At 60.0% G+C, this 11,698-nt stretch overlaps 1 long non-coding RNA gene across 3 annotated transcripts; it reads right to left on the reverse strand.

The window, feature by feature from the left end:
- Positions 1-1,034: 1,034 nt before the first annotated feature.
- Positions 1,035-9,261, reverse strand: LOC111755251 (uncharacterized). 3 transcript variants are annotated; one of them, XR_010040404.1, is made up of 4 exons: positions 8,902-9,261; positions 7,963-8,589; positions 1,532-6,956; positions 1,035-1,396 (listed from the first exon to the last, which is right to left on the reverse strand). It is a non-coding gene; the product is annotated as an uncharacterized LOC111755251 (long non-coding RNA). The 3 variants fall into 3 exon arrangements; XR_002789825.2 differs by having other exon boundaries at positions 1,035-6,956; XR_010040403.1 differs by having other exon boundaries at positions 1,049-1,668.
- Between the last annotated feature and the right edge of the window lie 2,437 nt (positions 9,262-11,698).

Below are 11,698 nucleotides of genomic sequence, written 5' to 3' on the forward strand. Positions count from 1 at the left end.
ACTTTCGGAGGTGACGGAGATCGCCGCTGTTTCAGGCTGTCACGGGAATATGCGTATGTCAAAGCCTTTCAAAGTGTGCCCGTTTGCATGTTTATTATGACACTTACGCCTCGATACATGGATATATTTTAAAAACAGCATCAATAGCACCGTTCCAGCCTCTGAATCCAGCCATGCCTGAAAGCCTCTCCTCTGGAATTTTCAGATACATCCACTGTTACTGTCCTTTTGGGGAGACGGTAATAATTAGTGTTAATTTTTATTCCATTGTCGGTTGTGTTAGTCGTTTTTTCTCTCTCTGGGTCCAAAAGGAAACACACAGAGCAGATGTACAAAGCGTTTCCTCCAAAAACACGTCTGCGATGCTGGGTATAGTGGGGCATGCCTGTAATCTAGTACTCAGGAGGCAGAGGCAGGAGGATCCCAGCAGGTGTGAGGCCAGCCTCAGGAATTCAAGGCCAGGCTGAACCACAGCAAGACCCCCTTCAAACAAACAAACAAACAAACAAACATGCCTGGGAAACTTGAGGATAAACAAGGATTCAGCTCCTCTTGCGGGACTTGTCAGAGCCTTTACTGTGCAGACATGGGTGTCCAGGAGGGAAGCGATTCACACAGAGCCAGGGTTTCAGAAGCCTATCAAAGGTGGACCAGCAACGGGGATCAGGTGTCTGAGAGCCCTGAGTTTGAATGCAGACCGTTGGCTGACCCAGGGGATTCGGCGGGACTGTCCTGCCTCAGCCTCCCAACTGGGTGCTGAGCTGCCGGCCAGCTCTGAAGCAGGCACAGGGCGCCTGGGGGTCCTGGCCTGGGGCTTCCGGTCCCCCGGGCAGCAGGGGCCAGGGCTTCTGCTTGTAAACCCGCTTCCTTGAGGAGCCCTGAGTCTGCCAAAGGAAAACATTAGACCTGGAGGAACAGGCGGGGGGGGGGTTCCATGACACTGCTTAGGAAATGCTGCCCGCCACCAGGAAGCCCTCCGAGATTGCCCGGCCGAGTCGCCAGCATTCTGGGCTGCCCCCCCTTCGCCTCCCCCCCCGGACCCCCACGGTCGGTGCCCCCAGCAGATGCCAGGGCCCCATCTCCATCTGCACCAGGACGGACCCGGCACGGTGGCGGCAGTGCCAAGGGGGCGGGGACACCAGCTCCTCGCCAGCTGGGCCGCCTCCTGCAGCTGCTGGGTTGCCATGGTGACCGAGCCAGCATCCCTCTCTCCCTCACCCCGGGCCCAGGCCTTCCGGGGACCAGCAGCTCCTGGCGTCATGGAAATGGTTTCCAGGCACCCGCAGGGCACTTCCTCATTGGCTGAGCCGGCAGCAGGCAAAGGTCACTCCCAGGGTCAGCTGTAGGGGCCAGAGCTGGGCTCTTCGGGGCCTCGCGGCCACCGTGAAGAGGATATCTGGGAGGCAAGCCGGATTCTTAACTCGTTTGCCCCTGGGGAAGCCTGAGAATCCTGGAGCTGGTCACGGGGGACTTCAGTCACTCCCCCAACCCCCACCCCAAATCCTCCACAGAAACAGATACTCTAACCCACATGCACTGGCTTTAATATGGGTCTCCGAGAAGCACCATCCCTTCTTCTAGAACCTTCTGGAACCTTCTGGAAACTTCTAGAAGCTCCTCTGACCGCCATCACTGTGCAGGTGCTGGGTTCCTGTGAGGGCTGGAACCCTGTCCCCAGAAACAGAGAACAGCAAGGCTAGGACTGAGCCCTGGAGCCTGGAAAAACCGAAATAACAGCAGCGAGCACGCATGCCTACAACCCCAGCACTCTGGGAGGCTGAGGCAGGAGGATCTCAAAGTTAAGCTGCAACCTGGGCTGATAGGTGACTTAGCAAGTCCTGTCTCAAAATAAAAAAGGAGGCGGGATGGGAGCTCGGTGTGCAGCCCGGTGCAACAGGACAGAGGAAAAACAAATTACTCACTTTGCAAACTGGCCCAGCGCTGAGGGCTGCTGACGCTTGTGGGTGACTCCAAGCCCGGTGTAAGTCCCTGCAGGCAGAGTGCCGTGGGCCAGGGCAAGTGGCACCCTGATCCCATCTCACGGAGGGGGAAGCTGAGGCCCAGGGAGGCCTGGGACGGACAGGAGGAGGCCAGAGGGGACGGGGCGCCACCGGGAGCCAGTCACCCCGGCACTGGCCATGCAGCCTTTCTTCTCCCGGGGCCTAGATGCACCAGGGCCTTTGCACTGGCTCCAGCCCGGCCCTGTGGCTTTTTCCATCTAGCTGGGGCCGTGCTGTGTCGCCCTGGCTGGTTTGGGGCCTGAGACCCTCCTGTCTCGGCCTCCCCGAAGCCCAGGCTGTGCCGGGCGGGGCAGGAAACCGGGGAGCCCGTGTGCTCAGGGACCCCAGGACGGCCCGGCCCCGGAGAAGGCGGCCTGCGCGGCTTCCCAGCCCTCGCCAGCTGCTGCCCAGCTGTTGCACCCGGCAGCATCTGTGCCCGAGTCCCTGCAGCTGGAGCTGCAGCTCGGGGGATGCCGGGGACTTGGGGTGCAGGGCGGGGCCTGGCGGCTGCCCCAACACTCCTGGGGGGTGAATGTGGGTGCCAGCAGCTGCGCCCAGATCAGCCGTGGCCAGAGCCGAAGCCCCAGTGAGGGCGGAGGTGGGGTTCACAAAGCTGCACCCCAAAAGCTCACGCCTCCCGCTGCTCTGTCCCGGGCTGCCCAGCTCCCTCCTGCCTCAGCCTCCTGTGCTGGGGTGACAGGGGTGGAGCGCTGTACCCAGTTCACCTTCCTCCCCAAGCACGTACCGAGCACCTAGCGTGTACCAGACCCTGATCTAGCCCTCCATAGCCCTGAACAAAATAGATCCCCCAAAACTCCTGATCTCCTGGCCTCAGTCCAGTGTGACAGGCAGTAAATTAGCCAGCAGTCATCTGGGTGTGGTGGTGCACACCTGTCATCCCAGCACCAGGAGGCTGAGGCAGGAGGGTTGCACTGAGTTCCAGGCCAGCCTGGGCTACACAGGGAGACGCTATCTCAAAAAACAAAACCAAATAAAAAAGCAATAGGTCAATGAACTATTTGCAAATGGTGGTCAGAACTGGGCAGGGTGGGGTGCACAGAAGGTGCACCCCTGGGAAGGAGGACCTTGGAATCAGAGGCGGCCATGGGAACAATGGGCAGAGGCAGTGGGCACGGCCGTGCAAAGGTCCTGGGGCGGCACGGATCCCGGCAGGCAGCGTGCAGGAAGGAGCAGAGAGGAGGCCGTGTGGCAGCACAAACTCTTCTCCCGGGAGGGAAGAGATTTTAGGGCACACGGGCTGGGACTCCGTCGTCAGATCTCAGCTGCTCGGGGTGGGAGGGAGAAGAAAAAGGAGAAGTGGGGGAAAGACAGTATTTCTATTGTCCAAATAAATTGAGACGTACTTGCGAAGGTGTCAAGAGCTCGGGCTAGAAAGCCGCAGCTCCGCGGGCGCTGACGGACAGCCCAGATTAATGGAGCCGCGTTTTTATGGTCTGTTAACAGCTGATACGGGCTTTAAATATATTATCTGCCCCTTGTATCGCCTGTCACTTTAAAACTGCTCGCGTCTCCCGCGTCTGCTCTTAAAAGGTTCGCGCGGCTGCCGGCGCCCCGATCCCCTGCTCCTCCCCGAGATCTATCATCTCCCGCCGGCAGCTGCGCTCGGCTACTTTCACGGGCAATTTCACCGCGGAATCCTCGGAAGCCCCCCGAGTGTCTTCACTGTAAGCTGCTGCCTCTGCTTAAAACGCTCTTCTGTCTCACAGACTCCTACACATCCCTCAGCACCCAGGAAGTGGCACCGGGGAGCTGGATTCTCGCCCTCATCAGAGGCTCCTGGGACGTACAGAGAGAAGCGGGTGTGGCCCCGGCATCTGTTTCTGTGTCTCAGGAGGAGCCTGACCTCCAGGCACCTGTGGTCCCTTTACAGGGATGTGTAGCAGTCAGCGCCGGCTGTGATAATGCTGCATAACAAGTGGCTTCCCCATCTCACTGGCTGAGCGTGGCATGAGTGGGCTTCTTGCTGAGGATCTCCGATTCTGTCTCTGTCTGTCTGTCTGTCTGTCTGTCTGATCCCTTTCAGCACTCAGGGGTGGCTCCCATGTCTGTGACCCCCAAACCCCGAGCTGCTGCCCACACCCAGGAGCAGAGGCAGCATTTGCTGGATGAAGTCTCTCTCTGTCCCCGGCCCGTGAGTTCCCAGGAGTTAGAATGCGCCCCAGTGTGGCCTCCCGGGGCTTCCCGCGTGCCCGCCTTGCCCTCTGCACTGCCGGAGGCTGAGGCAGGAGGGTCACCCTGCCTCGGGATCCAGATGAGCGAGAGGCTGATGGCGGAGCTCAGCGCCAAGGCCCTGGGGCCGCGATCGGCACCGTGAGAGGAATAAAGACTAAGTAATAAGTGGGAATAAACACCCCAAGAGCCCCCCTGCCGTTCCGCCCCAGGCCCAGGCGCTCACCGGGACTCGGGCTCTCACAGAGCAGCCGGCCCGCCGAGTCCTCGTTTAAAAACATCAACGCAAATGACATCAGCAAACAAACTGCTCATCTTCACCCCTGAGGCAGCAATGGGGGGACACAGCTCTGAACCCGGGCAGAGGTTCAGAGAGAGTCCGGCCTGTCCTCCCCGCGGCGGCCACCAGAGGGCGCTGTGAGCCGCGAGTCCGCTCCTCCCTCCTCCGCCCTCCACAGCGCCCCCTTCCCGGGCCAAAGCCCGCGTTCTGCAGCCCGCAGCGCCCTGCACGGCCTGCTGTGCCCTCTCCGCCTCTCCTCCTCCCTGCCCACTTCTCTCTCTGCTCCAGCCAAGAGGCCTCCTTCATGCCGCGGCAACACACCTGCTCTGTCCTGCCCCTGGGCCTTTGCACGGAATGCCGTTTTCCTACATCCCCCTGTTTCAATTCTGCCTATTGCGTCTCCCCATCTGAAATGATGATTTTTGTTTGCTTGTGGATTTGCTGTCTCTCCAGCATCCATCAGCATGGAAGGGCAGGGGATATTGGCTCTTTGGTTCTCTGCTGGGTCTCCAATTCTGGAACACACCCAGGCATATAACAGCCATTGGTGTTTGTTGAGTGAATAAATGCACAAATAGAGTTCAAGACAATATGAGTGCAGATAGGGGCACCAAGGAACTAGCATTTCATCTCCAGCTCTGCCACACACTGACTGTGTGGTGTTTGCCTGGTTACTTAGGTTCTCTGTGCCTCTGTCTCCCGAGGTAAGGTGAGAGACTCAGCTGAGGTAATCCAGGTAGCGTGGCACACACAGCATGTGACAGGGAACAAGCTCTCACTAAGTGAGCTGCTAACACCAGGAGACACAGGTATCCTCCACCTGGAGGTCTCACCAGGTGCCAGGACACACAGCCGGGTCTCTTCCCTTTTTCACAGCTGTGTAGGTTTCCCAAGGGGGCATGTTGCAGTTACCTGCCATGTCCCCACCAGCTGGGCACAAGTCACAAGTCACAGTGGACAACTCCGCAGTGCCTGCTCATGAACTCATAGCCTTGTGCAATGCCATCTCTAGGCTTTGGATGGAAGGCAGGAATTGTGATATTTAATGCCACTACCCTGCCCTGGGGCTTTCACTGGCTGTATACAAGCTCAACAAGAGGAGCTCGAATCCCTTCATCCATGCCTGACTTCACCCCTTCCCTCCTGACACTTTCTGATCTCATCACGGAGATGTGAGACCTTGTTCTGGTTTGAGTTCCTGTTTCCTGGACCTGAGTGATTTTTCCTGCCCCACTGAGCGGAAGGCAGTGCCCAGGGGCTGCGGCCATCTGAACCCTCACATGAATGTGATTTCTCACTATCTCTATCAAAATATTGAATTTTCACCCAACATATGATTTTTTTGGCACCGGGGATGGAACTCACAGCCTCGTACTTGCCAGGTAGACACTGTGCCGCTGAGGTTTATCCCGACACATTCAGGCTGCCTTGAGCTCACAGCGATCCTCCTGCCTCAGCCTCTGTGTGCTGGGATCACAGCTGCGCCCCACCACACCCAGCTGAGATGTTCACTTAAAGGAAGTGATTGATGAGCGCTCCTTAGTGCACTTGGGTTATCAGCATACTAAAAGACCCCCAAGCAGAAGTAGGTGGTGACACCCCAGGAGCTGATGGGGCCGCACTGTATCCCGGGTGAATCTCAGGAGGGTAGTGCATACATGGTGGAAACTCCAGACGAGGTGCAGGTCTGTGCCCTTGAGACTCTTGGCTCCAGAGTCTTCCATTCCTCACTGACAGGGCTCCATTTCAAGCTCGTGAATTATTTATTTCTGGAATTCTCCTCTTCCTATTTTTGGACCTTGGCTGACCACGAGCAACCAAAACCACGGAAGCCGGCGCTCGGGGAAGCAGCATTCACGTCCTGTCAGTTTCAACGTTGTCCTTTGTACCTGGGCTGCTCTGTCACTTTATTTTCCTTCTCTTTTGTTATTTGCTTTTAAGATACCATCTTGCCGTGTTGCCCGGGCTGGGCTGCAACTCTTAGGCTCGAGAGACTCCCCTGCCTCAGCCTCCCAAGGACCCCGGTCTCCAGGCATGGCCACGGCGCCTCAAAATCATAAGCTTTCCTTCCTCCTCTCTTGTTTTGGTTCTTTTGAGACGGGGTCTCACTATGCAGCCCGGGCTGGCCTGGAACGCACAGCGACCCTCCTGCCTCAGCCTCCCCGGTGCTGGGGCAGGTGTACACCACCACGCACCACCCAGGCACTGGGCCAGCAAGTAGAAGCACCACCATGTTTCGCCTGTTCCCTTCCTGGTTCTTTCTCTGCATGTCTTAGCATCTGCCCTCTAAATCTGCTCAGTTGGCCCTTCTTGGAATCTTTTGTTCAGTGAATCACAGATGTTAGGACAAAGGTTTGCATTTGCTGAAGCCATCATGGCGTCTCGTGCTGAGGACAAATTGACACGGAAGGAGCATGGAGGGCGGGTGATGATTAACTCCTGAGCAACATATGCAGACTTCTACGCAGCATGATGATCTGACCCTCCTGTAAAGAAAGGTGATGTGCCTCTGGCTCCAAGGAAGATCTACACCCCCACCAAAATAAAAGTCTCTCTTCCTTTCAGGCTATAGCCTGGTGGGCAGGCACAGTATCACCAAGGCTTTCAGGGCCAGGGCCCTCTGGAAACATCTGAACTGCCATTCTCTTTTTTTTTTTTTTTTTGTCTTTTTCCTTTTTACCGGTACCAGGGATCGAACTCACGACTGCCTGCTTGCAAGGCAGGCGCTTATGCCGCTGAGCTAAATCCCCAGCCCTGAACTACCATTCTCAAAGAAGTGCATGGGGCTATGATTACTGTGCCCATCTCACAGAGGGGGAAAATTGAGGCCCTGAGACTGGAAGTGATTCTTGCAAGATGTGGCTAGAAGGAAGCTGTGGAGGGTGCCGCAGCTCACGAACTCCCAAAGGGGCCGCAGAGATAACCAAGCCCCGAGCCTGGGTGCTGGCTCTGCACAGGTCTCAGGCCTCTGGCTACCCATATGGGTCTCCGGAAGTACTGGACGGATGGGAGACTGAGGCCTGCAGGGGGCCGCACGCAGGCGCCGTGCACGCTGCAGGCCTTGTGCCTGGGATGCAGCCTGGCTTCCCCGGGAGGGGGCAGCGCGGTGGCCGGGGAGGGCGGCGGAGCTGGCACTTCACCTGCACAACCAGCTCCGGGCGGGTGCACGGACACCAGGCGGGCACACGCATGCACACGCACGTGCAGACGCAGGCCCGTGCACGCGAGCACATAAACACACGCACAGACACGTGACGCACAGTGAGCGTTTGCGCACACACGTGTGTCCACGCACGCACGCGAGCGTCTCTGTGCACACGCACGTTCCCGCCGCCCGCAGGCACTCGGGCACACGGGAACACGCGCATGTGCACGCGCCTCCCACACCCAGCCCTCCCCTCCCCCTCCCGCCCTCCTCCGCCTTCGGCACCATTTAAATGATTACAAAGATGCTATTTTTATCTGGAGGAAAATTCAATTATAGACACTGACCTTTAAGGAGGTTTTTTCTCCACCAGCTCACGTGAGGCGCGCGGTGCGAAAAGGGGGTGAGCGCCCTGCAGACGGCGCCCCCGAGGGCCCGGCTCACACCCCAGTCCAGGGGGCGGGGGCGGGGCTCTGCTGTTGGTTTTTGTTTTTTTACACATGGTCTTACTCTGAGCTCACTTCGTGGCCCGGGCTGGTCTGGAACCCACGGTGACCCTCCTGCCTCAGCCTCCCGAGTGCTGGGAGTACGAACATGCGCCACCACGCCTGGCATCTTATTTTTAATTTTGAGGCAGAGTCCGGGCAAATTGCAGAGGCCGGGTTCCATCCGGAGACCCTCCTGCCTCGGCCTCCGGAGCAGCTGTCCCGTCCCACGCCCGCCTTTCCCGGCCCGGAGGCCCAGTGGGCCTGCTGCGCATGCGCCCTCTGCACGGCCTGCCCGCCAGGCTCTGTCTGCAGGTTCTCTTCTTCTAGGTAAATCTCCCAGAATTCCGCAGAACTGGGGTTCATGAATGGCCTGGAATCCCGCAGAGATTTAAGGGCCTGGCCTGGAAATGTCACTGTGTGTCCGCGCTGTTCTGGGTTCCGGGAGAATCTACCCTCTAGACCATGCTGCTCCTCTGCCCTCTGGACCTAACAAAGAGGAGAACCACGGGTAGCTGCCAAGCAGCCAAGGAGATCGGGAGCAGGGCGGCCAGCAGTTCGGGTGTCCTGGGAGACACTAAAGGGGCTGGGGAAAGGGAGGAGGAGGGCACAGTTGTGCAAAGGCCCTGGGGCAGCATGGAGTCTTGCGGAGCAGGAGCAAAAGCAGCTGGAGCAGAGGGAGAGAGGGAGCAGGGGAGGCTGGGAGGGGGCGGGCGGGCCATGCAGGGCCTCGCGGGGTGCAGGAGGAACGGGGTTTGGCCCGGGGAGGGCCGAGGACGGAGGACGTGACTCGGTGCTCACCGCGCCTCCTGGTGGCCGATGCGGGAAGGACAGGCTGCGGGGTGAGGCCCAGGCCGGGTGGCCTGGCGTCCATGCAGCTGGGCGGGCAGTGGTCGCAGAGGGGTCCACGGCCAGGCGCAGAGATGACACCCGTTTTCATTTCTTATCTTGGGCAGCGTCTCGCTAGGTCGCTAAGCTGCCTGGGCTGGCCTCGATAGCGATCCTCCTGCCTCAGCCTCCCGGAGTGCGGGCTGCCCGGCTGCACAGGATTATCCCTGTCCGCGGGGGCCCGGGCGTCACCGTGACCGACGCCGTGACCCGTAAAGCCGCCCTCGGGGCTGGCGGCCGGGGCTTCGGGACGAGGGAGGGGGCGGGGCAAGGGCAGGCTCCGCCCACCGCAGGGGGCGCCCTCCCGCTGCCATGGCAACCGCGGCCTCTATGCTAATTAGGGCAACGGCCAGACTCCGCAGCCCCGCCCCGCCCCGAGGACCCGCCGCCAGGGGGCGCTCTCGCCCCAAACCCTCCGGCGCAGCCTGGTAGCGCGCCCGCGGCCCCCGGGACTCGGTTTCCCGGGTTGCGTCATTGCTCTGAGCCCGGGTCCCGGGGGGCAGGGCCAGGGTGACCTCACCAGCCTGGGGATGGCGGGTGCGGGGCCGGGGCTGCTTCGGGCACCGGGCCTCCGGCCTCTCCCCCTGCAGGGCATTCGCGTTCCCTCGTCATCGCAGCCTCGTAACCGTCCCGAGCTGGGCACCACCGTGCCTGCTTCAGAGAGGAGCCGGCCAGGGCACAGAGAGGGCAAGGGCCGGCCCGGGGTCACACAGCCTGGCAGAGCTGGGCTGCTGCTTCCTCCACCTCCTCCTCGTCCTCCTCCTCTCCTTGTTATTCTTGTTATTCTTATTCTTCTTTTCTCCTTTTGAGGCAGGGTCGTGCTTTGCAGTCCAGGCCGGCCTTGAGCTCACTTTGCAGCCCAGGCTGCTCTGGAACTCACAGCGACCCTCCTGTCTCAGCCTCCCGAGTGCTCGGATCACAGGTGTGCGGCACCGCACCCGGAAAACCTGATATTGTTTTAAATTATGATAAAATCCACATGCTATAAAATTTATCATTTGGGACACTTTTTAAAATGCACAATTTGAGCTGGGTGCGGTGCATGCCTCGGGCCTGGGCACGGGCGTTCGCAGCCCTGTCACTGTGAATGGCGCGGCTGCCCGAGTTCCCCCGAGAATTTGCACGCGATGATTAAATGCCGCCCGTCTCCCCCCAGATGGACGCGTTTCCCTTCTCTCTGCCTCTGTCTCTCCCTCTCTTTCTCGTCCTCTTTTGCATTTTGACACGGGCTCGCCACGCTGCCCAGGTTGGCCTCCGGTCTGTGATCCTCCCGCCTCAGCTTCCCAGATAGCCGGGAGGGCGGGCATACATCTCAGCACCCAGCTATCCACCTCGGGAACTCCAGGGCGGGAGGTGGCCGCAGGAGGAGCCAGGCGAGGCTGGAGGGGGGCTCCTGGGAGCAGGGTGGGCAACAGCCCATGCGAAGGCAGCGTGAGAGCCTGGCGGGGCACACGGAAGGAGGACGGCAGGGCGCTGAGCCGCGCTGGGCACCAAGGCTCCACCGTCCCCCTGGCTGCCGGGTCCTGGCGCCTATGCCAAGGAAGGGAGAAGGCATCGTGGTCCCAGCCACCTGCAGGCACAGACGCTGGCCATCGGGAACAGCGTGGACAGCCAGGCCCATCCCCTGCGCTGGCCAGAAGCCCTCGGCTGCAGGGGGAGCCCAGGTGTGGGGTGCCCTGCCGCGGCCCAAGGCTCCTGCCAGGCCATCCATCCCAGGGGCTGGGGACTGGGGACTGGGGGCCTTGATGCTGCTGGCTTAGGTCTGTGCTGGGGGGGGCACAGAAACAGGCACAGGCCGCAGAGGTAATCAAAGGCTCTGCTTCAAGACTGGGCTGCTGGGATCCGGCTTTACAGAGCCTGGAGCCCAGCAGAGGCCCTGCAGGACAGCTGTGTCACCCAAGCCACAGGGTCAGTGACCACCCCAAGTCACACAGGGAGATGCGGAGCAGCTGCCCTCAGGGCCCTGTCTGTCTGGGTCCAGGAACCCTCAGTCCCTCCCTCCCGCCTCTCTAGGATGAGGTAGAGGGTTTTCTTGGCACAGCAGCTGCCCCGAAACCCATAGCAGGCAAATGTGCAACACACACACCCCAACCTCCATCAGCCACCCGGACAGACATCACTAATCAGTAAGAGGACTCAACTCCAGCAAGAGCCCATCACTAATGGAGTGCAGCTCCCTTTGCCCTGCAGACCTGAAACAAGGCCCAGAATCCTCCCTCCTCCTCCAGAACTAGCAACTGGACCCTTTGCAGAGAGCTCCAGCCCCAGCCGGGCAGCGGCCAGCCTGCGATCCCCACGCGCTGGGAGGCCGAGGCAGGAACGCGCCATGGTCAAGCCCACCCTGCGGAACCACATGGTGACTTGGAATAAAAAATAAAACGGCCCGAGGATGTGGCTGGAAATAAAATACAACTGTACAGAGGCCGGGCTGGGGGACTCGGCCAGGGTCAGGCTCGAGGAGCTGGTGGCTGAGTCCCCGAAGAGTCCCCGGAGCCTGGATCCCTGCGCCCGCCCTCCGGAGCCAGCCTGACCTCCACGGCAGTCCGGGCAAAGCCCCACTTGGGTGCAATCACGGGCGCTTTGTGTCGCCGGCCCGGGGCCTGCTCACAGCTGCAGGCCACGCCCGCATCTCGGGACCGGAAGGCGCTATCTTTGCATCGCTGGGCCTTATTGAAATGGTGACTTTTTTTTCTCTTCCTAATAAATGAGA

The sequence above is a fragment of the Cavia porcellus genome, unplaced genomic scaffold (genome assembly GCF_034190915.1).
Source record: "Cavia porcellus strain 051 isolate PalLab524CR breed Dunkin Hartley unplaced genomic scaffold, mCavPor4.1 scaffold_17, whole genome shotgun sequence".
Taxonomy (NCBI): domain Eukaryota; kingdom Metazoa; phylum Chordata; class Mammalia; order Rodentia; family Caviidae; genus Cavia; species Cavia porcellus.